The 23,151-nt window shown below is 42.0% G+C and overlaps 1 protein-coding gene across 6 annotated transcripts in view; it reads left to right on the top strand.

Annotated features, from left to right (window-relative positions):
* Positions 1-5,755: 5,755 nt before the first annotated feature.
* The window catches only part of FRS2 (fibroblast growth factor receptor substrate 2), a 130,474-nt gene continuing 113,078 nt past the window's right edge, over positions 5,756-23,151 (top strand). For 2 of the 6 annotated variants that reach the window (XM_055118242.1, XM_055118245.1), the window contains exon 1: positions 5,756-5,887. The gene's annotated coding sequence lies outside the window, so the exon portion shown is untranslated. The remainder of the gene's footprint in view (positions 5,888-23,151) is intronic. The other 4 variants (XM_055118247.1, XM_055118243.1, XM_055118246.1 and 1 more) reach the window with 4 other exon arrangements.

Raw genomic sequence — 23,151 nt, forward strand, 5'->3', positions numbered from 1 at the left:
GTGGGGAATAGCCTTTGAGCATGGCGGTGGTTGGGTTGTGGAGGTTTTTGGCTGCTGGAGCTGGATCCTTTGGGGCGGGGAGGGTGGGGAAGACAGCCTAGCGAGTGGTCAGGACATTCTGTGGCACTCTCTTCAGGAAGTTTTAGTTTATAGTCCCTGGGTCTTGGCCATTGATGAGATTACACAGCACCAGGGGTAATTTGTAGGTGTGCCTGCCAAGCTACTGGAAAACGGGGAATCTGGGTGGAGGAGGCCCAGTCCCTATCTGAGCAGGCCTGGAGCTCTCAGTCACAGGTTCTCCCCTACCTATGTGCTACAGGCCCTAACTGCTTCTTTTGATCTCTTTTGAAATTTATGGGTCTCTGAAATAAGGCCAATAAATGAACTTATATAGCTGAGCCAGAGGTGGTTTGTGGGTGTGTCTCCCACATACCTAACTTTTGGCCATTTAATTTCTTAGTAAACTTGGCCCCAAGTTGTTGGGATCTGGCCAAAGGCACAACAGCAATTTTGGGGTATTGCCTGGGTTCTAATCCTGGCTCCAATCCTCACTTGTAGTTACCTAGCTATGCTTTAGTTTCTCCACCCAGGAAAATAAATAAGTTAACAAACACAGAAATAAACTAAGACCTCTTTATAGTTATTATAAAATATACTTAAGTATTTGGTTATCATTTAGCCTTTCTATTTCCAAAGAAGTTGAAATAGAAAAGAACAAGGTGGTGATAATGATGTTTATAATGATGCCTGTACTTGCCTGGCTTGTTTCAAAATGCTATAATGTGGTTAGCACCCACAATTGCTATCCTGAAAAACAATTGAAAAATGACCTCAAAATATGCTGGAATAAATAAATAAACAAATAATAAATAATAATGATGACGTGTAAAAAATCAAGAAAATAAAATTCTATCCTTGTGTCTCCAAAATATCCACTGGTATCTCAAATACCAGTGACTTCAAACTCAGTGTCTGTCATGCAGATTTCATATGAAGTGAGGCCAACTCAGAGAGAGTACTGTCTGAATTCAGCAACTGTAGTTCAACTCCACATGCCGATGCCTTATGGAGTACACGCCCTGTCTGCTAGAGTTTCCAAGAGATACCAGAAATTGTGACTTTTTTTTTTAAACATGACATTTCTCAACTTTACAACTTTGGCTCAATTTGTTTATTGGTACAAAATGCCGTGGGTCAAACAACACATTGCAAGAACATTTCATCAAATCTTTGCCAATTATACTCATATATATTATACTCGTATATGTTATACTCATATATATATACATATGTATATGTATATATATGAGTACACTGTGCTGTTATTCAAATCAGCAAATGCTTTCCTAGCACTTGTGCCAAAGTACAAATAAAGGATGAGGGAGAAAATATGACAAAGTCTTCATACAACTACAAGTCTAGTGGGAAGAAATAAGCAACTGTGTCAGAGAAGAGAGTGGACAATGTCACAAAGAGTATGGAACTCAGAACTTAAGCCTACCCTTTAGATACTTAGGGCTCACATTAAAACCAACAAAACCCAAGAACCCTGTAATTGGAAAGCTTGACAAGTGAAGGACACCCAAGTTAATGGCTCTTTTGCTTAACAAAACACCTCAATAGATTTGTGGGGGCAGAAGCCCTACACACACAGGGACAATGACACACACAGTTCCAGGGAGACTGGTCCACTGTGGTCTGTGCAATTGGCACCCCTTTGAGCACCATTCAGGTTGTATTCTTCGTGAATGGTACCCCCTGGAATTGTGTAACCTGGATGTCTGTCAACAAAGATAGGCTTGGAGTCTGGTCTAAGAGAAGGATTAAGAGATAAATCCTTCTACATAATAAAGTGACAGGAATTTTAAGCCAGCAATGGGAAGAAGAGCGTTTGGGGAATAGATGTCTGAGAAGAAGATGGGCTAGCAATGTGGCAAGAAATCAGTCTATGAATATGGTGAGATTCCCTCTGAGTTTTGTTGCTGTTGCACCCAGGGTTTCACATACGCTAGGGAAGTGCTCTACCAATTTCCAGTAGTTTAAAAAATTAGAGACACATGAAATCTGCTGTCATTTTCTCTAATGTCTGGAGACACTGATACACACAATTAAACAACTTTTTATTTATGATGATATTTTGAATCAAATCAGGATTGTGTACAAATCATGAGATAACCAGGAAAGATTCAATGCCTCAGTTTACACAGCAGCATTTAGCTAAACATATAATACTAGTTTGCCTTTAAAAAAAATTATTACCATTTTTCTTTTAAAAGCTCAAAGGCTCATACTTTTATTTCCTCATTTGTTCTAACATTCCAGCATGGGAAGGGCAGATTTATGATAACATTATTTATAGATAGAGAAATTGAAATAGAGATTAAATCGCTTACTCAGTATTGCATAGTTAGGGTGGGAAAGCCACACTGGAATTTGGTTCTCCAAACTCCTGCCATTTCGTGGAGAGATCATGAGTTTTGGAATTACAGAGATCTTTGTTTGAACAGTCCTGCTTTGTGGCCCTTCATAAGAATGTGACCTTAAGTCAATTACTTCACCTAAGTCTTGGTTTTCTCTTCTGTAAAACTAAGACCATAAAACCTCATAGCCGTGTGGTGAAGATTAATTTAGAAAATGCATGTAAAGCCCTGGTACACAGAAGTCCTCAAATAAAATTAGTTACAACCCCTACCCAGTATTATCTGGTTAAAATGTTAGTGCAAATTTTAAGGAATCAAAAAAAAAAAAAGAATCCTCCATTAATACTATTTATTTTTCTAGCTCTCTCTCCCACTGAGAGCAAAACATGAATAAAAGTGTTTCATATTATGTAATTCAATGGGAAAAACTTTTACTTCAGTGGAACTATTCCTGTTAGGGCTAATTAGGGGAGAAAAAAGAGAGAGAAATATGTAGCAGACAAGATAGTAGAGTGCAGTGTTTGTAAAACTTGAGAATGCATCAGAATTCCCTAGAAGGCCTGTTAAAACACAGATTGCTGGTTCCCACCCAGAGTTTCTGATTCACAGGGTCTGGAATGGGGCCGAATAATTTGCATTTGTAACAAATTCAGAGATGATGCTAATGTGACTAGTCCAGGGATTATACCTTGGAGACTTACCACAGTTAAGCTAAATTCTGTAGATGGGCCCCACCAGTCAGTTTTGACAGCAGTTAAAAAATAATTTATATTATAATATTTATCTAGGCTTTTTGGGTCATACCTGTCATGCTCAGGGATTACCCCTGGCTCTGCACTCAGGAATTATTCCTGGGGTGTTTGAGGGGACCATATGGGATGCTAGGGATTGAATCCAGGTTGACTTCATGTCAGGCAAATGACCTACATACTGTAATATGGCTCCAGCCCCTATACTATTTATTTCTTTTTGGGTTTTGGACCACATATGGTCATGCTCAGGGCTTACTCCCAGCTCTATGCTCAGATTATACTCCTGATGGGCTTGGGGAATCATAAGGGGTTCCCAGGTCAATTGCATGTCAGGCAAGCACCTTACTCACTGTACTTTCTCTCCAGGCCCCTAAACAAGAATGCTTTTATCTTGGTGTCACACCCAGAAGTGCTTGGGACTTACTTCTGGTTCTATGCTCTTGGAGCACCACTGGTGGGGGGGCTTGGAGGACCATATGGGATGCTGGAGATCCAACCTGGGCCAGCATTCAAGATAAGCTCCACGTTCGATGTACTATTCCTCCAGTCCTAAACAAGAATTCTAAATTTTTTCTTTTTCTTTTTGGTTTTGAGGTCATACTCAGGAATGTTCAGGGGTTACTCCTGGCTCTGCACTCAGAAATTAATCCTGGCTGTGCTCAGGGACCATATGGGATGCTGGGGATCAAACTCGGATCAGCTTTTGGCAAGGCAAGTGTGCTACCCACTTTACTATCTCTCTTCAGCCCCTGAACAAGAATTGTAAATAGGCGTTGAAAAAAGTTTAGTAGGAAACTGAGAGATTCTCAAGTTTGAGGCATTGGCAAAGAGGCGAAAGCATTTGAAGAGAGAGTCCCACATTCAAATCCATGTCACTTTTTATGAGTTAGTTGATCAGTTTCAATGACAAACCTCTAGCACTTTTATGACTTTTCAGGGGGTTAGTTGCCAGCATGTTTGATTAGAATTCCTCTCACTATCCCTCTAAGCCCTGATGAAAGGATAAGTTAGTTGAGTTGGTCCTTTTCTGGCCTGTGAGATTAAGAGAGGAACAACCCCAAGAACTTAAATTTGGGCATTGGGGAAGTATTTACAAACAAGTTTGTAACCACAGAAATAGATTGCATTGCAAACAAAGCCAATAGGAGAGGCATTGTTTGCATCTTAAATTCGTAATAACAGGTTCTGAGCTGTTTCAATTTACTGTGCAGTTCTAAATAGAAAATTCAAAAAATCTTCCTCCTCCACGCTTTTAAGAGATGCTTGTAAATTTATTTTGTAGATAGTGAGCCTGCTATAAAGCTTCCCCCACCCCCGCGGACTCCCCCCTCCCTAGGTCCCCCTCCCCCGTACACCCCCCCCTCTACCTTATCTGGTCTCAGAGATTGAATCCTTGTCTGATGCTCCGTGCTTTCTTTCTTCCCGACTCAAAAGACTAGCAAATTCCATCTTCTCTCCTCACTTACTTTTCCCTGCTTGGCGTTGGACACTGAGGGCCCACAAATCTTACCAGCTCAGTCTTCATAAGCGGCCAGGTCATTCTTTATTTTTCCCCATTAAATAAAAAACCCCTCTACTGTTTATTTGCTTGGCGAGCGATCCTTTTCTGTTGCTGATTCACCCCTCCCCCCTAATTTTCCAAGTTAGCCCTTGCTAGAGTGAATCCACTGGAGGAGAAATTTGTTGCTGAGGTCTAAGAACCGTGGACAAGAACTATGGACTATTCTAGCCGGTCTCACGCTGCACAAGGTACAGTTTACCAGGCATTTCCATTTCGAACTGGTCCCATGACAATCCAGGGTTAACAGCCCCAGCGCCCAACTCTCTGCATTACTGAGACTGAGATGCTTGCAACAAATTGCCCGGGGTTACAAGTAAAAGCAGAAAGTTCTGAGTCCCTCAACAAGCTCTCGTCCATTGCTGAAGTTCCAAAAGATGATGGAGTTTAGGAATAGAATTTGGTCCCTGTTCTTCAACAAGGAAATCTTGTTAGGATCAAGATTTACGCACTGAAGTGCTTTAAAATAGAAATCAAAAGCCAACCCGTGCGGCAGCGGAATCGGGACCTCAGACCCGGTCTGTTCCGTGCAAGAGGTACTTGAACAGCACCGACCGCAGTGGGGGTGGGGATGATTCACTCAGCCAAGCACCCGAAACACTCCCTGAAGTGCCTACCACGCAGTCAGCGTTCAGATCAAGATTAGGATGAGGATTTTTTTTTTTTTAAGGAGGCCAAGAGGACGCAGGAGCGAGTGGGAAGAAAGTGTGAGTGTGTGTGTGTGTGCGGGGGGGCAGTTTCGCGACAGACTTTTGCCTCTCAGTCCTCCGAGCCCCCGTGTTTTCCGTCTGGGAAAGGTTAGCCATCCCCAGGCGGGCGGAGGATGCAGCCGTCGACCGGGAGCAGGGCTGGGCCGTGAGCCCGGGGACGGCGGCGGCGGCGGCGGCGGCGGAGGGGCGGGCGGGCGCCCGGCCGGAGAGGCCCCGCCCCGCCTCGCTCGGGAGGCCCCGGCGGCTGCCGCCCGCGAGCAGTTCCGGTGCCAAGCCCCGCCCCCGCCCCGCGCCCCCGGAAGTGGTTTCCTACGGGCCGGAGAGAGGCCTGGTAGGCACTGCCGCTGAGGCTCGCTCGGCTCGGTGCAGGGGCTCCAGCCCGGCTCGGGGTCCGGGGACCGCTGCCCGCCCAGCCGAGCCCTGCCCGCTCCAGCGCCTGGGCCGACGGTGAGTGTCCCGGGGAGCGGACCGGGGTGGCCGCGCACCGCGGAGGGACTGGCGTTCTTGTGTGTGTGGGGGGGGGGTTGGGGGCCCCCCCAGCCCACTCCAGGTTCCGGGCTGCGGGTTCGGTAGTCGGCGTTCGGGGCTGAGGGGTGTCCGCCGCCGCGGGCTTCGCTCGGTCCGAGCCGGGGCACGGAGCGGGTGGCCCGGGCGGCCGGGCCAGGGGGTGGGCGGGGCGGAGCGGGGAGGGGGGTTCCCGGCGCTGTTTGTTGCTGTTGGGACTCGGGAGTTGGGGATGGGCCGGGCCTCTCTTGTGCCTCGGACCCCCCGCATTTCTGCTCGGCCCAAATCGACTCACCGCCGCCGCTCCACCCCCCCGCCCCCCCATCCCCCCGACCCGAGTTTGCCTTTTCTGTGACCGAGCTGGGACTGGGAAGCTGGACATCAAGACTCAATCTTGTGTTCCAGGTCCGGACTTTCGCGTCTTCTGGCTCTGTCCCCGGGCTCAGTAATTAACTCGGGTCCCAGCGGGTGTAGTCTTCTCAGTCAGTCCCAGGGTGGGGCTTTGCGCGTGTGGATGCCGGGGATCCTTGGAGGCTCGGGCTGATTCATCCAGACCCGCTTCGGGGTTGCCGGGGATCGATTTTGGACGACGCTCGGCACCGTTTCGGGATACGTAGATGAGCGTGGCACCAGTATGCCGCGCGTGATCTTTACTCACTTGAAAGCTTACTCAAGCTTGAAGTTGCTTACACACACACACACACTCACTCACTCACTCACTCACTCACTCACTCACTCACTCACTCACTCACTCACTCACTCACTCACTCACGGCGCGGTCATTTGCGGAGGGTCAGTGTTTCGCTTAGCCTTCTTGCAGCCGTAATGAGCGATGCAGTTCCCTGCTATGCAGTCTTGATGTCTGTGGCTGGCTCAAGTCACAGTTGTATGATGAGTTCAGCTTGCGGTTGTTGCGCGACTTGATTGCAGGGGGTTGGAGAATTACATATCCCCTCTTGCCCAAAGTATGTAAACCTTCGTGTTTGGCAGTGGAGAGTTATTTCTCCGAACTTTAAAAAGAAAATTCTTTCCTCCTCCCTTCCCCAAAGCGATTTCTTGGACTGCCCACCTTGTTCACACAGGTGGGAAGAGGTGTTTTGTTGAATGTGTATGTAAACTTGGGCCGTGAAGTGTTTGCTTTGGGTTAAATGAAGGATTTTCTAGAGGAGAAAGAGAGATAGTCATGTTTAGTGAATTGATTTTAAGCCATAAACTACTGCTAAAGATTTTGCAGGAAATACTAGGTTACCGCTGTGAGTGATTTTGCAAGTTATGCTCAGAGGGGCATATTTACTGCAGGTTATGATTACCAGCAGATGGCCATTGTTTTTACAGAGTAAAGTGTATACAAGCTACCTTTGTGAGACCAGTGACACTTTACTGCACTTTTCATTCTGTTCTTCTGTTATGACTTCGATTATACTGGATGGAAGGGATATTTACCTGTCCTCAGTCTGGGAAATGGGAATACCATGAATAGCTTGAAGTGACTTGTCCACTGAACTCTTTGATGCAAAATGTTCCACGGGCAAAGGATGATTTATAAAGTCCCTGGAAAAACATGGAAGGAAAAGATTACTTGAAACTGTACATTGTTAGCCTTAAGTGTTTTTGACTCTTTAGACCTTTACCATTGGAATATCGAAATACAGTAAATCTGGGAAAGGTGTCATGATTATGTATCTGTACTGAAGTCAGTGTGATACCCTAAGGCATTGCAAAGTTTATGATGTTCAAGCAGTTCAACTTTTAACAAACATTTGCGTTGTAAATTTTATTTTATTTTTCAAGTCAACAGCTTTTGAACATTTTCCATACTAGGTTTCATGCTATGTTAAGTGCCATGTAGGAGCAAATAAAAATATAGCCATAGCCATGAGATTCAAGTTTTGACAATAATTTTCTAAGGTCTGTCTCAGTTCTTGAAAAGTTGACTTGTGGGGCTAGAGCAATAATACAGCTGGTTAGGATGTATTTGCCTTGTACATGGCTGGCCCGGGATTAATCCCTGCCACCCAGTATGGTCCCCTGAGCCTGCCAGGAGTAATCCCTGAGCAGTCAGGAACAAGCCCTGAGCACTGCTGGGTGTGGCCCCCAAACAAATAAAAAAGTTGAATTGTGAAGTTCAGACATTAAAGTTTTTTTCTAATTGTTTAGTATTGTTTAGCACAGCTTCATGAATGGTGCTGACAAACATTTTAAGGTGTGAAAGTGAAGTCTTTGGTCTGTCTCTGGATTTAAAAAAAGTGATGTAAAATTTTTATGTAAAAATTTATAATGTAAACTAATCTATATAAATGCTATGTGAGTGGTTAAACCATACTTTGGAATTGTACGAAAAGAAAAAAAGGGTTAATTTTTATCTAAAATTATCTTGGAAAATAGTGGAGGTGTAGTACTACTTATGAAGGGAACTCTGCGGTATTACTTATTGACCTCTTAGGGATTATCACGCTCTGTGCTCTAGTCTTGGAATACATTTTTTATGCTCTGGGACAGCATATAGCTTTCTTAAGAATGAGGATTCACAAATACATAAAGTAACTGTGTAGCTACCAAATAACTGGGTCACATTTTGACTCCCTGGAGTCAAAGCCTGTGTGTTTTTTCTATCCCAGGCCTCAGTAGAGTGATTAAGTTCAACATTGCAGAGGTTAAGATTTTTCTAAGACAAAAAAAATGTAGGGATTTGGAGGAGGTAGATAAAGATTTTTCAGATAAAAAGAGTGGTGTGAGCCCAAGTGTGGAGGTGGGAAAGTTCATTGTGTACTCAGAGAACAGTGAGTGGAACAGATTACCTAGGATATAGAGTTCATTTTTGGAACAAGCCATTAGGTTGAAATTTAAATTGGGGCTAGATAATGGGACATATTTAAATGCTCTTTTTAGGAGTTCAACCTTTGGGAGTGTAGTGAGAAATTACCATGTTCTGATAGTGTAGTGTAGAATGATTTGTTGTAGATAGCTGAGGTCAGTATAGTATAAATACTGAGCAAGGACAGTAACAGTGGAATGATTTAGTAGATGGGCAGGAGGAGGGGTTGTTGAGGAAGGTTTGGGGAACTAGGTTCTGTCTTTAGTGTGGATGTTGATAAAGGCAGTACAAGAAGTCTGGGTGTAGAGGTGAAAAATAAAATCAGTTTTGAAAACACCAAGGCTTTTTGGGAGATGGGTTGGGCTGTACTATATGGGGCTCAGGGGCTACTCCTGGTTCAGTGCTTGGGGGCTGCTCATCTGGGATCCCAGGGCACCATGCAATGTTGGGGCATGGAATCCAGCCCTCCTGCATGCAAAGCATGTGTGTTATTGTGTTGAACAGTCCAGCCCAAACTGAGGTTTTTTTTTTTTTTTTCTTCCCTTTATTTGTCAAACACTAGAAATATCCAGAGACTTTTTGGAAATGAAGGTTTATAGTTCATGAGAGAGGTCAATTCTTGGCATGTATTAATCATGGATGGAGAGAATAATACAAATAGATTTGTTAGTTGAATCTGTATTAGGGGATTAAAGAGATGGGGGTTAGAGGGTAAGGAAGGGGCCTTCTGTAGTATTTCAGTAGGATGTTTGCCTTGCACGCAGTCAACTGGGTTTGATCCCTAGCATCCTTATGGTCCCCAAGCACCGCCAGGAGTAATTCCTGAGTGTTGAGCTAGGACTAACCCCTGAGCATTGCCAAGTGTGCCCCCATACCTCAATGAAAAAAAGTAGAAGGTAAAGAAAAAAAACACCCTGATTTTAGATATCATCAGTTTGAAAGAAAAGTAAAAGGACACTAAAAGATATTTTGTAAAGTGGACAAACAGTTTGATAGTCTGTGTACTCTGTAATTATAAAGCAAATTCAGAAGGAATGAAAGAATCTGATTATTGAAAACCCTTTTTGGGATCAAAGATTTCCTTGCAAGGCTAGCAAGAATGCTCTGTGATCATTGCTCTGTTTCAGAAAGGACCAACTACTTCTGGCCCATGTTATCGTTCCTTTTGGGCATTTGTTGGGAGATTATTTGTGGGGCTTTGGACACAAATCTGATACAATACTGAATTTCTTTATATGATTGATTTTCAGTTTTGGTTTCAGTTATCAGGAACCTCTGAATATCCAAAGATGATTTTGTCTCCTTATTACTGGCCCCTGATATTACCTATCATAGTAAGGACATCTCATACATATTTTTTCCTGCTATGTTTTATAAGTACTTTTGATTAACATGAATAGACATTTTCCCCTCTCTCATACTCTTTATTTCCCATCATATAATGTGCCATATATATGGTATGTTTTAATTTGGAAATGAAGAGTTACAAATTTATAGACTTTCATGTGGCCTTTTTTGGGGGGGGATTAGATAAACAAGGGGAACCTGTGTATTAATGTGTAAGAGATTGTAATGGTTTGCAGGAGATTTAGAGTTTAACTTTTTGAGGTAAAGTTTATTATTTTTAGACTGCGTTGCCATGGACGTGTGTTTATTTACTTTGTGAGAATTAATGCACTAATTTTGTTGTTCAGGAATATGTTTTTCACTATATCACAGGCTCTTGGAACTATCTGGAGAGTCTGTGTTGGTGCTGGAGGCAGGCAGGGGGGGTGTCTGTGTGTCTGTGTGTGCTTTGTCTGGGCTGGTTGGCTTAGTTGCAGTGAGCCTGGTATTAATGAGGCAAAGGTCAGGAGTTCCATTTAGCTCCACTCTGTGAGTGATGGCCAGGGAATACACCTCTCACTCCCACCAGCTGTCTTGGAAATTCCTCGGTTGTCATTGGTCACAAAGGTGACTGGATTAGAATGGATTCTCTGTACCCCTGGAAGAATATTAAAATATTAGAGAAAAGTTTGCTCAACGGTTAAGAACTCTGACTCTGGAATTAGACAGATCTGTGTCAGAATTCTTGATCTTCGACCTTGGGAGATTCCCGAACCCCTCTGAGTGTCAGTTTCCTCATTATTAAATAATTGAATATTTGGTTGGGGCATGCCCTACCATTGCTTTCTTTTTCCAAGAAGGAGTCAGCTGCTCAGATCCATGTTTCCTGAGTGCTGACTATGGGGTACTGTGGAGTGGTGTCTGTTCACGACAGCATTTTCACTTGTCTAAAGTGAGTGAAAAATTATTTTTCCCATAAAGCTATGCCTTTTGAATTTAAAATATTTTCCCCTAAAATTTTCTTTCTCTTTCTCTTTTGGGGTGGGTGTAAGCACTTTTGGGTGGGGGGGGCATGAAATAATGGTGGTGGGAATTAGAAGTTATTTTCTTGTTAAATGTTCTTGGCAAAATAAAAGTTGACAACTCTATGCTTGTTTCCAGTTTTTGGTTTTTTTTTTTTGTCTTTGTGGTACTGGGGATTGAACACAAGGCCTCACATGCAACGCAAGTTCCCTATCTCTGAGATTCATCTCCATCCCCTCGAGGTTTTTTTTTTTTTTAATATTCAAGTTAGGTTTCAGATACATTTAGCCAGTCTGTTACCCTGCAGGTCATACAAGTTAATTTAACTAGGAGAATTTGATATTTAAAAACCTTGCATTTTACTAAAATAGAACATAATCACCATTTAACTTAATGTTGCCAATTTTTCCACGTGAATACTTTGAGCACATTCAAGAAGCAGTTCAGATTATTTTCAGTGGACTTCAAACAATTTGCTCCAAATTATTTAAGACTGTTTCCCAACCAGAGTCCCGGGAGAAAAGCCGGGAACTGTAGGGGCTGCCTGGGGGTGCTGTTGTAAGTCATTACTCTTGTTTATTAGCCAACAAGATAAATAACTCGCCTTTGACATAGTGAAGTTGCAGAAATTGGGTTTCCTTTTCACCCCTTCTGCAGGAAAGATTGTTAAATGGGGGGGAGCGTCTTTATTTAATATAGCAATTAAACCTTGTACAAATATCAGTATTCAGAATGCTTTCTAGAGAAAGAATAGTTCAGCACTTTGCATAATGGGTTATGTAAGTGGAGCCACAGAAGTCCTCCTGGGAACACAAACCAGTTATTAGCATAAGCGCGTATTGAAATGACATTCAGTTGTCGCATGAGAAGCTTATTGACTCCCTGGCTCACTTAGAATGGGGAGGGCAGATTTTAAGGGGCACACACAGCCTAAGAGCCTGCTAAATTAAAGCTTAACATTTGTTTCTTTTGCTTGTTTTTGGTTAGGTAATCACAAAAATGGGGGGTGCTATAAAAATGCTTAATATGTGTTAAAATGCCTAAAGCAAAATGTTCAGGTGAAGTTGAAATGGTTCAGGTTCTTTGTCTTCAATTTTAAAAAAGACTGGTGGTAGTATTGCTGCTTTAGCTGTTACCGCTGTTAGTGTTTTACAGAGCTTTGCTCTATAGCATGGTTTCCAATAAATTAAAAGCACATATAGAAATAATTAATTTTAACATTTAATTCTTCCCCCCAAAATACTCCTAATGGCAGAAATGAATAGTGTCCTCAGAAAAGATATGAGACGCAAAATGTCTTGCAACAGTAAAATATTTCTTGATTCCTTTAAGTTTTTATTTTTAGAATTCATGTGTTTTGCATTTTGCTATTTTATATTTGTAAACAAGATTTTAGAGTACTGCCAACAAAAATTGGGGTGGTATCTTTATCCTTTGACTTTTTGCTTCACTATGTCATAACTTCTGTTATAAGTTAGCATGAGCTTAACTAGTTAATTTTTGGCCCATTAAAATAAGTCACATGTTCTGATGGTTTCGGTGGCATGTGTGGGATGGTAAAACAATTCTTAACATTTTTCTCTGGTTTTTTTAATATTTTATTTTTATAAAGTTGTTCACAATAATTTGTTCCATTTAATATTCCAACACTAATCCCACCACCATCACACCTACCCACCACCATAATTTGAATGTTTCCACCCTGAGCCCCAAACCCTGCCCCTGAAGCAGCACCTAGATATTTTGTATTGCTTGTTATAAATAATCTACTAAAAATGATCCCCCAAAATTTTCTTAGAGGAAAGTATATGAAGATTGTTCTATTTCATCCTGAAGCCATTAAGCCCTTTTCCCTGTATTATTTTTTTTCCTTTTTGGGTCATACCCGGTGATGCTCAGGGGTAACTCCTGGCTCTGCACTCAGGAATTCCTCCTGGCAGTGCTCGGGGTACTATATGGGATGTTGGGGATCAACCCTGGTTGGTCGCGTGTAAGGCAAATGCCCTACCCGCTGTGCTATCTCTCCAGCCCCTTCCCTGTATTTTTAACAGGTAAACTGGAGCTTTATTTTGCAGGGGTGAGGGGCAGGTGCAGCACACCCTACTGTGCTCAGGAGCTTGGTGTTGCTCAGGAAAACATCTTCGTGCAAGGGTTGCACAGCTGTCTCCATTGCAGCACACATAGGCAGGTGCCTGCCTCTGTGCTCTCGCTCTCTGGCTCTGGAGAGAACTTCAACAAAAAATGGGGGGAAGCAGTTTTCAATTGAGGTCATGATTCGGAGAGTGTGTGTTAGAGAGAAAACTCATACTTCTCCAGAGTGGAAGTGAAGCAAGAAGGAAGCGAGTTATGTGTTTAACACGGGCTTGAAGAGCCCTTTTAAAATACTGTTTAGAAGCGTAGTTTCTCTCTCCTCCCTCTACCCCACCACCCACCCTGGAAGTGTAGTTCCTTAGAGTAAAACGACTTAAAATATTTTCTTTCTTTCTTGTTGTGTTTTGGGCCACACCCAGTGGTGCTTGGGGCCTGCTGGCTGGAGGTGTGCTCCTGGCAAGTGCTCAGGCCACATGGTGTGGTCTGGAACCCAGGTCTCCTGCAAGCAAAGCATGCACTCAGTTTGTGGAGCTGTCTTTACAATCCAAGATTTAATCAATTAAAGAATTCTTTCTTATATTTAAAATTGGGGCTAGAGATAATACAAAGGTTAGAGTGCCTGATTAGCTTGCTGGCAACTGGGTTGGATCCTGGCACTGCCTTCTAGTTCTGCCCGTGTCCCTGTCCCGCACTCCCAGCACTGCCAGGAGGTCCCTGGGCACAGTGTAGCCCCCTGAACATTGCCGGGAGTAGCCTGGAAAACAAAGAGACAAACACATCATTCAATTACCAGTATATGAAGTCCTGGTGTTAAAACACAGCAGGGTTATATAATAAACTTTCTACAGTGATGGAAATATTACATATCTGTTCTATTCAATATGGTTCCATACATACGACTACTGTACACTTAGAAATGTGTTGTGTCTAGTGATATAAAGGAACTGAACTGAAATGAAATTAAATTTTTTAAAAAAATTTTATTTTATTGAATCACCGTGAAAAAAATACAAAGCTTTCAGGTTTAAGTCTCAGTCATATAATGATTAAACCCCCATCCCTTCACCAGTGCCCATGTTCCACCACCAAGAACCCCAATATACCCTCCTCCCACCCCCCCACCTAAGTGGCTAATGATCTTCACTTTATTCTCTCTATACTTTGAATATATTCAATATGAAATTAAATTTTTACTAATTTAAAAGGGACTAGCCCAATGCAATCAGCTTAATCAATGGCTGAATAAATAGCAGTACTTCTTCATTATAAGGTAAATAAATAATAAAATAAAAGGGGCTAGCTCCATGTGCCTCGTAGCTGCTGTATTAGTGCTGCTCTAGGATTAGGAAGACAAGACAGGTGAGAAATCATGCCACTTTCTTAGTTACAGGCAAATATTAGGCACTCAAATTACTTGTTGAATGAAACGGTAATTATTTGATTTCAACTTTGAAGACCAAAGTTTGTGAAGTAATCTAGAATTTTAGGAAGTTAAAATTAATCTTTTATTTTTACCTTGTATGCTGAATTTCCCCCCCCTCCCCACGCCCATGTCCAGGGCTGCCCCCAACTCTCGTGAGGGTGGGCTTGTTCGGGGGCTGTGTGCTGCTCGTTGGTGCTCAGAAAACCCTGCAGGACCGGGGATCCACCCTGGCCCTGCATGCAGACATGCTTTCAGCCTATTGAACTATTAGGCCCTCTGGAGTGAATTTTTTTGTGGGGGCACACCCCACCATGCTCAGGGCTTACTCCTGGCTCTTGAGCTCAGGGATCACTCCTGGTGGGCCATATAGGTGCCAGGGATCAGACCAAGGTTGGCCTCATGCGAGGCAAATGCCTTAATACTACCCCTTCCCCCCCACCCCCCGCTAGATTTCAGGGCCTGCAGTAATTAAAAAAAATTACTTTTACTATAAAATCGTGTGGGCTGGAGTGATAGCACAGTGGGTAGGGTGCCTTGCACACCGCCAGCCTGGGTTCGACTCCTCTGTCCCTCTTGGAGAGCCTGGAAAGCTATTGAGAGTATCTTGCCCATACGGCAGATACTATGTGGTGTATTCGATATGCCAAAAACATTAACAAGTCTCATGTTTGTTGTTTTTTTTTTTTTTGCTTTTTTTGGGGTCACACCCAGCGATGCTCAGGGGTTACTCCTGGCTTTGCACTCAGGAATTACTCCTGGCGGTGCTTGGGGGACCATATGGGATGCCGGGGATCGAACCCGGGTCGGCTGAGTGCAAGGCAAACGCCCTACCCACTGTGCTATCGCTCCGGCCCCTAACAAGTCTCATGATGTAGATGTTACTGGTACCTGCTTGAGCAAATCGATGAGCAATGGGATGATAGTGATAGTGATAAAATGGTGTGTTATATGTGTAATTAGAAAAGTTTTTTAAATGGGTTATCTCTAACTATTTAGCTTCAAAACCAGAATACTCCCAGCATCGATAGCTCTTTATAACTCATTATCACTTATTTTGTGTCAGTCATCTGAAATTTGTGTTAAGCATGTCCTTTTTTCTAAAATTAGTGAATACATTTAAAAATACTTTATTTCCTTCTCCAGCTCTGGAAGTTAAATTCTATGTAGTTTTCCTTTATTTTAGTTCTCCCTGACTAATGACAGATTAGGAGTTTTAAAAATACTTTGCTTGTATTTGCTTATATGTTTACATTTCAGACCTCTCTCTTGTCTGGGATCTGAGATTATTTTCACTCTGCCTGAAATAATAGCCTTTCTGTTTTTCTCTAGTGAGAGTTTGTTGTTGGAAAAATTAAAAATTTTTTGGGGGGTACTTAGCTTCATTTCTGAAGATGGTTTTTATGAGTGTGTATTTTATGCTAGTAGTTTTTATTTCTTAGTTTGTTATAAATCTTATTCCTTCCTTCCTCCCTTCCTTTTTTCTTTCCTTTCATCCATCTGTCCGTCCGTCCATCTTTTTGTCTTTGTTTTGGAATTCACTGGGCTTTGAAATCTAGAGATTGGTGTTTTTCAACAGTTATGAAGAACTTGCTCATCTTAATTTTTTTTTCTTTTTGGGTCACACCCAGTGATGCTCAGGGCTTACTCCTGGCTCTGCACTTAGCAGTTACTCCTGGCGGTGCTGGGGGGTTCATATGGGATGCTGGAAATCGAACCCGAGTCAGCCGCGTGCAAGGCAAATGCCCTACCTGCTGTACTGTCACTCCAGCCCCTCATCTTAATTTTATTGTTTCTTTTTTTCTATTTGAAGTGTGTTAGATCTTCTTTCTTTTCATATTTTGCACTTCTTTATATTTCTGTATTCACCTTTTTGTGTTCTTGAGGTGTCTTGTATTCTGAGTAAATGATTTTCACTTCAATTATATTTACCTTTTTTTTCCATTTTAACTAGTATATTTGGTTTTTATTGTGGCAACATATGGGGAAATTGAAATGACCATTTTATTTTATTATTTTTATTTTTTGGTTTTTGGGTCACACCCGGCGATGCACAGGGGTTACTCCTGGCTCTCCACTCAGGAGTCACCCCTGGCGGTGCTCAGGGGACCATATGGGATGCTGAGAATTGAACCCGGGTCGGCCGCGTGCAAGGCAAACGCCCTACCCGCTGTGCTATTGCTCCAGCCCCGAAATGACCATTTTAAAGTGTATACTATATAGTTCAGTAGCATTAAATATGTTCTTTTTTTTTGCTTTTTGGGTCACACCTGATGTCCACAGGGGTCACTCCTGGCTCTGTACTCAGGAATTACTCCTGGTGGTGCTCAGGGGACCATATGGGATGCTGGGCATCAAACCCGGGCCGGCTGCGTGCAAGGCAAATGCCCTACCTGATGAGCTATCACTCCAGTCCCAAATATGTTCTTTTTTTAAGGTTTTTTTTTTTTTTTTTTTGCTGTGGGAGGATTGGGGCCACATCTCGTGGTGTTCAGGGCCTTCTCCTATCTTTATAGACTTTACTTTTCTAGATACTTAATGTAAGTAATATTTGTTCATTTGTTAGTGGCTTATTTCACTTAGCATAGTGTCTTAAGTTTTGTCCATGTTGTATGATTACTAAGTATTTAAACTCTTCATTTATATTGATGTTTGGGCCATATCCAACTATGCTTAGAGGCTGCTTCTGGCTCAGTGCTGGGGGACTCAGTGCTGGGTTTGATGCTGGGCATCAAACCCAGACCTCCTGCATGCAAAGCATTGACTCAAGCCTATTGTGTTCTACCTTGCCCTGTTTTATTTTTTTTCTTAATAAAACTTTGTTTTGGAGCCACATTCAGGGTTGCTCAGGGTTTACCCCTGGCAGGGACCAGGGTATGGGGTGCCTGGGATCAAACTCAGGCCAGCCTCATGCAAGGCAAGCTCCCTACCCACTCTACTATTTCTTCAACCTCCTAATGAAACTCTTCAGTACAGTAATTACTTATCTTAGTCTGTGCAGTACTTTTAGTTTGTCAAGCAATTCTGTGTTTCATGACCTTATTTTAATTTTTTTTTTTTTGACAGTAGTACTTGTTCTATAGTTCTGGAAACTGAGTTGGAGATATAGTTTATAAGAAATAGGGGGCTGGAGGATAGCACAGCGGATAGGGCGCTTGCCTTGCACACGACTGACCTGGGTTCGATTGCCAGCATCCCATATGGTCCCCCAAGCACCACCAGGAGTAATTCCTGAGCGCAGAGCCAGGAGTAACCCCAGTGCATTGCCGGGTGTGACCCAAAAAGAGAAAAAAAGTAGACATAGCTATTGGAGTTTGTGCCTTGGTTCTTTTTCATTTTTATTGTATTTTGGGTTTTTTGGGGGCTCACACCCAGCAGTGCTCAGGTGCTCTGTGCTCAGGAATCACTCCTGGAGGGCTTGGGAAACCACATGAGATGCTGGGGATTGAACCTGGTCGGCTATGTGCAAGGCAGGCCCCCTACCTGCTGTACTGTTTTGCTGACTCCAGTTTTCTTAAGATTTATTAATTTAACCAGTTATAGTTAGAGTTTTGTTTTTGTTTTTGTTTGGGGCCACATGCAGTGGTGCTCAGGGTTTACTCCTGGATCTGTACTCTGGGATCACTCCTGGTGGGGCTCAGGGGACCATACAGGGTGCTATGGATGGAACCCAGGTGGGTCTTGGGCTAGGCAAGCACCTTGACTCTTTACTATAGTTGCTTTTTAAGTTACTGGATTGTAGCCTTACCGTTGTGTGTCTTGTTCATTGTTGTGTGTCTTATTCATTGTTATGTGTCTTGTTCACTGTTACATTGTTAGTATCTTTAGTATCTTAGACTGTTAATAAATGACATGTAACATTTGTTGCTATGTATAGTATCTTATAAGGTAGTATTAATTGTAATTGTATTCTTTGTATATTTATGTTTGGATTTAGATAATGTAGAAAACTTTGTGTGGACGGTTTTTTTAAGGCTTTGCATAACTGCCTAAGATTTTTCATGTAAAAATTTGTACAAACAAAGATAATTTGAATCTCCTAAAAGCATTAGGTGATAAAGGTTAGTGAGGTAGACGTAGTCTACCTATGTAGTCTTTTGACTTGGTTAACTAGCATTGCTTAGACCCTATCCAGATTTTTCTTTCACTTCTCCCTTTTCTTGCTTCTTCTCTTCCATGTCAGATATCAACTTAGAACCTTGAGCTGTATCACTGAGCCACATTCTTGGCCCAGTTTCATCCCTTTTTTGCATTACCTCTTACCTTCTACCTCTCCTTTTCAGTCAAAAGTGATAGGAAATTACGTGTTGAATCTTGGTTAGGACAGAAATTTATTCATTGACTAATTTGTAAATAATTATCATTTTTGTTTGTTTTGGGGTTATACCTGGCTGTGCTTAGAGCTTATTCTTGGCTGTGTGCTCAGAGAACATTCCTGGTGGACTAGTGGAACCATATGGGTTTCTGGGGTTCAAAGTCACGTCAATTGCATGCAAAACAAATGCTTTACCTGCTGTAGTATCTTTTCAGACTCTGTAAATAATTGGGACCTTATAGGTATCAAAGACCATGCTGGGATTAAGATTAAAATTGGTTTAAGATAGTGAATTAACATATGTGTAATCGAGGGCTGGAGAAGTAGTTCAGTGGTAGAGCACTTGTTTTGCATATATTCAGCCCTGGGTATGGCATGACAAGGAGTAAGAATGATGTTGCTCTTATGGTATTCAACCCAAAGGTGCTGGGCTGGGGCTGGAGCAATAGCACAGCGGGTAGGGCGTTTGCCTTGCATGCGGCCAACCCGGGTTCGATTCCCAGCATCCCATATGTCTCCCATATGAGCACCGCCAGGAGTAATGCCTGAGTGCAGAGCCAGGAGTAATCCCTGTACATCGCTAGGTGTGACCCAAAAAAGCAAAAGAAAAAACAAAGGTACTGAGCTATTGCAGCCTAATTCATAATATTTATTTATATATTTAAATTGAGTATATATAATTCATATTATTTATGTATTTAAATCAAATATATGTAAGAAAATGTATTTTTATCTGTTTATCTGTTCAAAACTTCGTTGGCTAGGAAAAAATTCAGAGGCTTTTGCATAATGAATTATAAGTATAGGGTTTGATAATTATTTTGTTTTGGGGGCACACCCAGAGGTCCTTGGGTTGCTCCTAGTTTAGCAGTCAGGAATTACTCTTGGCAGTGCTAGGGGACCATATGGAGTGACAGGCCAAACCTGGTTCCGCTGTGTGCAAGGCAAGTGCCTCATCAGTTATATTATCTCTCTGTCCCCCTGGTATTTAAAGTAGTTAAGAATATTCTGAAAATTGAGGAGACAGTGATCACGGAGTCTATCCCATCTAAAATAGTTTTGAAAACATTAGGTATCTAGGAATCAGGGGCTGGAGCAATTGCACAACGGGTAAGGTGTTTGCCTTGCATGCGGCCAACCCGGGTTCGATTCCCAGCATCCCATATGGTCCCTAAAGCACTGCCAAGAGTAATTTCTGAGTGCATGAACCAGGAGTAACCCCTGAGCATCGCTGGGTGTGACCCAAAAAGCCAAAAAAAAAAAAAGTATCTAGGAATCAGCTTAACAAAAGACATGAGAGATCTGTATCATAAATTACTTTTAATCACTTGAGACAGAGATAGAAGACCTTAGGAAACAGAAAAATATCCTGTGCTCATTGATTGGAAGAGTCAATAATGTTAAAATGACTATCCTACCTAAGGTATTAATATAGATTCAATGCAGTCCTCATCAAAATTCAGACGACATTCTTCAAGGACCTAGAGAAGTCCTTAATAAAGTTTGTATGTAATCAGGTGAGACCACAAATACCCAAAGCCATACTGAAAAATAAGAAATTGGGAAGCTTCTTGTTGCCTAATTTGAGATGTATTACAAAGCCACAGTGATCAAAACTGCCTGGTATAAAGATAGGACATTCTGATCAGTGGATTAGAATAGAATATTCAAGGACAAAATCCTTTATATGTAGACAGTTGATTTTTGACAAAGGAACTGAGAACATGAAATGGAGTAAATATAGCCTCTTCAACAAATGGTGCTGGGAAAACTGGATAACGACATGTAAGAAATTAAAGTTGTGTACTTAGGGCTTACAAGTCAATTCAAAATAGACCAAAGACCTTGAGATCCAGCCTGGAACTATAAAGTACATTGAAGAAAATATAGGTAGAATGCTTCAAGATTTGGACTCAAAAGGCATTTTCAGTGATTTGATACCACTGGCGAAGGCAGCAAAACTTAGTGAGACTGTATCCAACAAACGAGCTTCTGTATAGAATAGAAATGTGGGTTAAAACTAAAAGACAGCTAGCTGAATGGGAAGAACACTTACATTCAACACATCAGATACAGGATTGATATCCAGGATAGATAAAGTACTCACAAAGATTAACCAAAAATGAAAAAAAAAAAAGTTCAAAAACCCTATCAAAAGGGGGAGAGGAAATGAGCAGACACTTCTCAGAGGAAGACAGGTGATTGGCCAATGGGTACATGCATCAGTATATATCCAAACAGTGCTCACCATCACTTATTAGCAGAGAAATACAAATCAAGATGACAATGAGGTATCTCACACCAGTGAGAATGGCACATATTAAAAATAGTAGGGACAGTCTGTGCTGGCAGGGATGTGGTGGAAAGGAGCGTTCATCCACTTGGAAAACAGTATGGAGAGTTCTCAGTAAGCTTAGAATTGAGCTGCCATATAACCCAGCAGTTCCGCCTTTGAACATCGACCCCCAGGATTTAAAAATATTGGTTGAAAAGAAGATATGCATACCGTTATTCATTACTGCACTTTAGGAAAAAGCTAAGATATGGAATCAACCTAGGTGTCCAGGACACATGACTAGATTATGAAAATGTGCACAATGGAATACTGGAATAGTATGCAGCTGCAAGAAATGATGAAACCATGCAATTTGCTGCAAGCTGATTGGAACTAGGAGATATCATATCGAGTGAAGTAAGCCAGAAGAAGAAAGATAGAGGATGATCTTATTTGTGATATATAGAATAACTGGATGAGGAAGTGTCATGAAGGGAGGATGCCCAGATCACCCTTGACTCCAGAGCTAAGGGAGGAGAAGGACAGAGAGGGGGAAAAAAATGGATGGGGGGGAAGGAAGAATATGAGAAAGGTAAGTAGTGGGGAACAGGGGTCAGGGCTTTGGTTTTACTCTGATGTGGGAGAGTAATATCTAAAGTAATATCTAAAGCCAGACTCAACAACACTGAAAACATGAGCTATAAGCTGCAACCTCTAAACTTTGTAATCTGCCTGTCAAGGTTTCCATACAAAGTTTTATATTTATGGTCTGTGTTCCATTTTGTTTGCCCTGTTGCCATCCTCATACTTAACTTTTCCTTAATTTTGCTGTTGCAAGAAATGATTTAGATAAAAAAAAAACCTCTAAGAATTTATATAGACTTCATTATTTTGGTTATTTCCTTAGGGTGGATTTTCTGATATGTGATAGTGAGGTGGAAAATAATGAAAGTTTGTTAGTGTTGAGTCAAATTGTTTATCCACAGGATGGTATTCCTCAGAGTATGCCACTGAATCCTTATTAAGTTAAATATTAGTGCTGTACACCCGTAGGTTAAAAAATTATTTCATTGTTCTGAATTCAGAGAATTTTTTTTTTATGTAAGAGCTTTGAGTGAAGTGTAAACCTGATTGTAATGTCAAAGTGACATGAACTTGAAATAAAAATGTGATTTTTCTTTTAAGTAATTTAAAAAGCATTTAAACATCGATGCCAGTGTTCAACAGTTCTGAGCCAGAGGTTGAATCATCACATCCTTCTGTGAGCTATTAGAGACTACAGGTTTGTTCCCTCCAAAGTGATGGCTTTTTTTTTTTTTCTTTTTGGGTCACCCGGCAATGCACAGGAGTTACTCCTGGCTCTGCACTCAGGAATTACTCCTGGTGGTGCTCAGGGGACCATATGGGATGCTGGGAATCAAACCCGGGTTGGCCGAATGCAAGGCAAATGCCCTACCCGCTGTGTTATCAGTCCAGCCCCAGTGATGGTTCTTCTATTGGGGCTTCTCTGATCTCTGAGTTCTCTCTGAGTTGAGTTCCTGTCCTCAGTCAGAATCCTTGGCTGCTTCTAACCTCATCTGTTTTAGAGAGCTGTTTTCCCTTAATGCCTTTGTTTTTCTGGAGTTCTTGTGAGCTTTCAGTGCTGGGTCTGGTGACTTGTCAATGCCTTAGTTGTTATTTATTTATGTATTATTTATTTTTGCTTTTTGGCCACACCCAGTAATACTCAGGGGTTACTCCTGACTCTGTGCCCAAGAATTACTCCAGGACTTGAGGAACCATATATAGGGTGCCAAATATTGTACCGGGTTCAGTTGTGTGCAAGGCAAGTGCCCTACCCACTGTACTATCTCTCCAGTCCCTTAATTTAAATTTTTATTTATTTTCTGTTTGGGGCCACACCCAGCGGTGCTCAGGGATTATGCCCCGTGGGACTCTGAAT

This window comes from Sorex araneus, chromosome 10 (genome assembly GCF_027595985.1).
Source record: "Sorex araneus isolate mSorAra2 chromosome 10, mSorAra2.pri, whole genome shotgun sequence".
Classification (NCBI taxonomy): domain Eukaryota; kingdom Metazoa; phylum Chordata; class Mammalia; order Eulipotyphla; family Soricidae; genus Sorex; species Sorex araneus.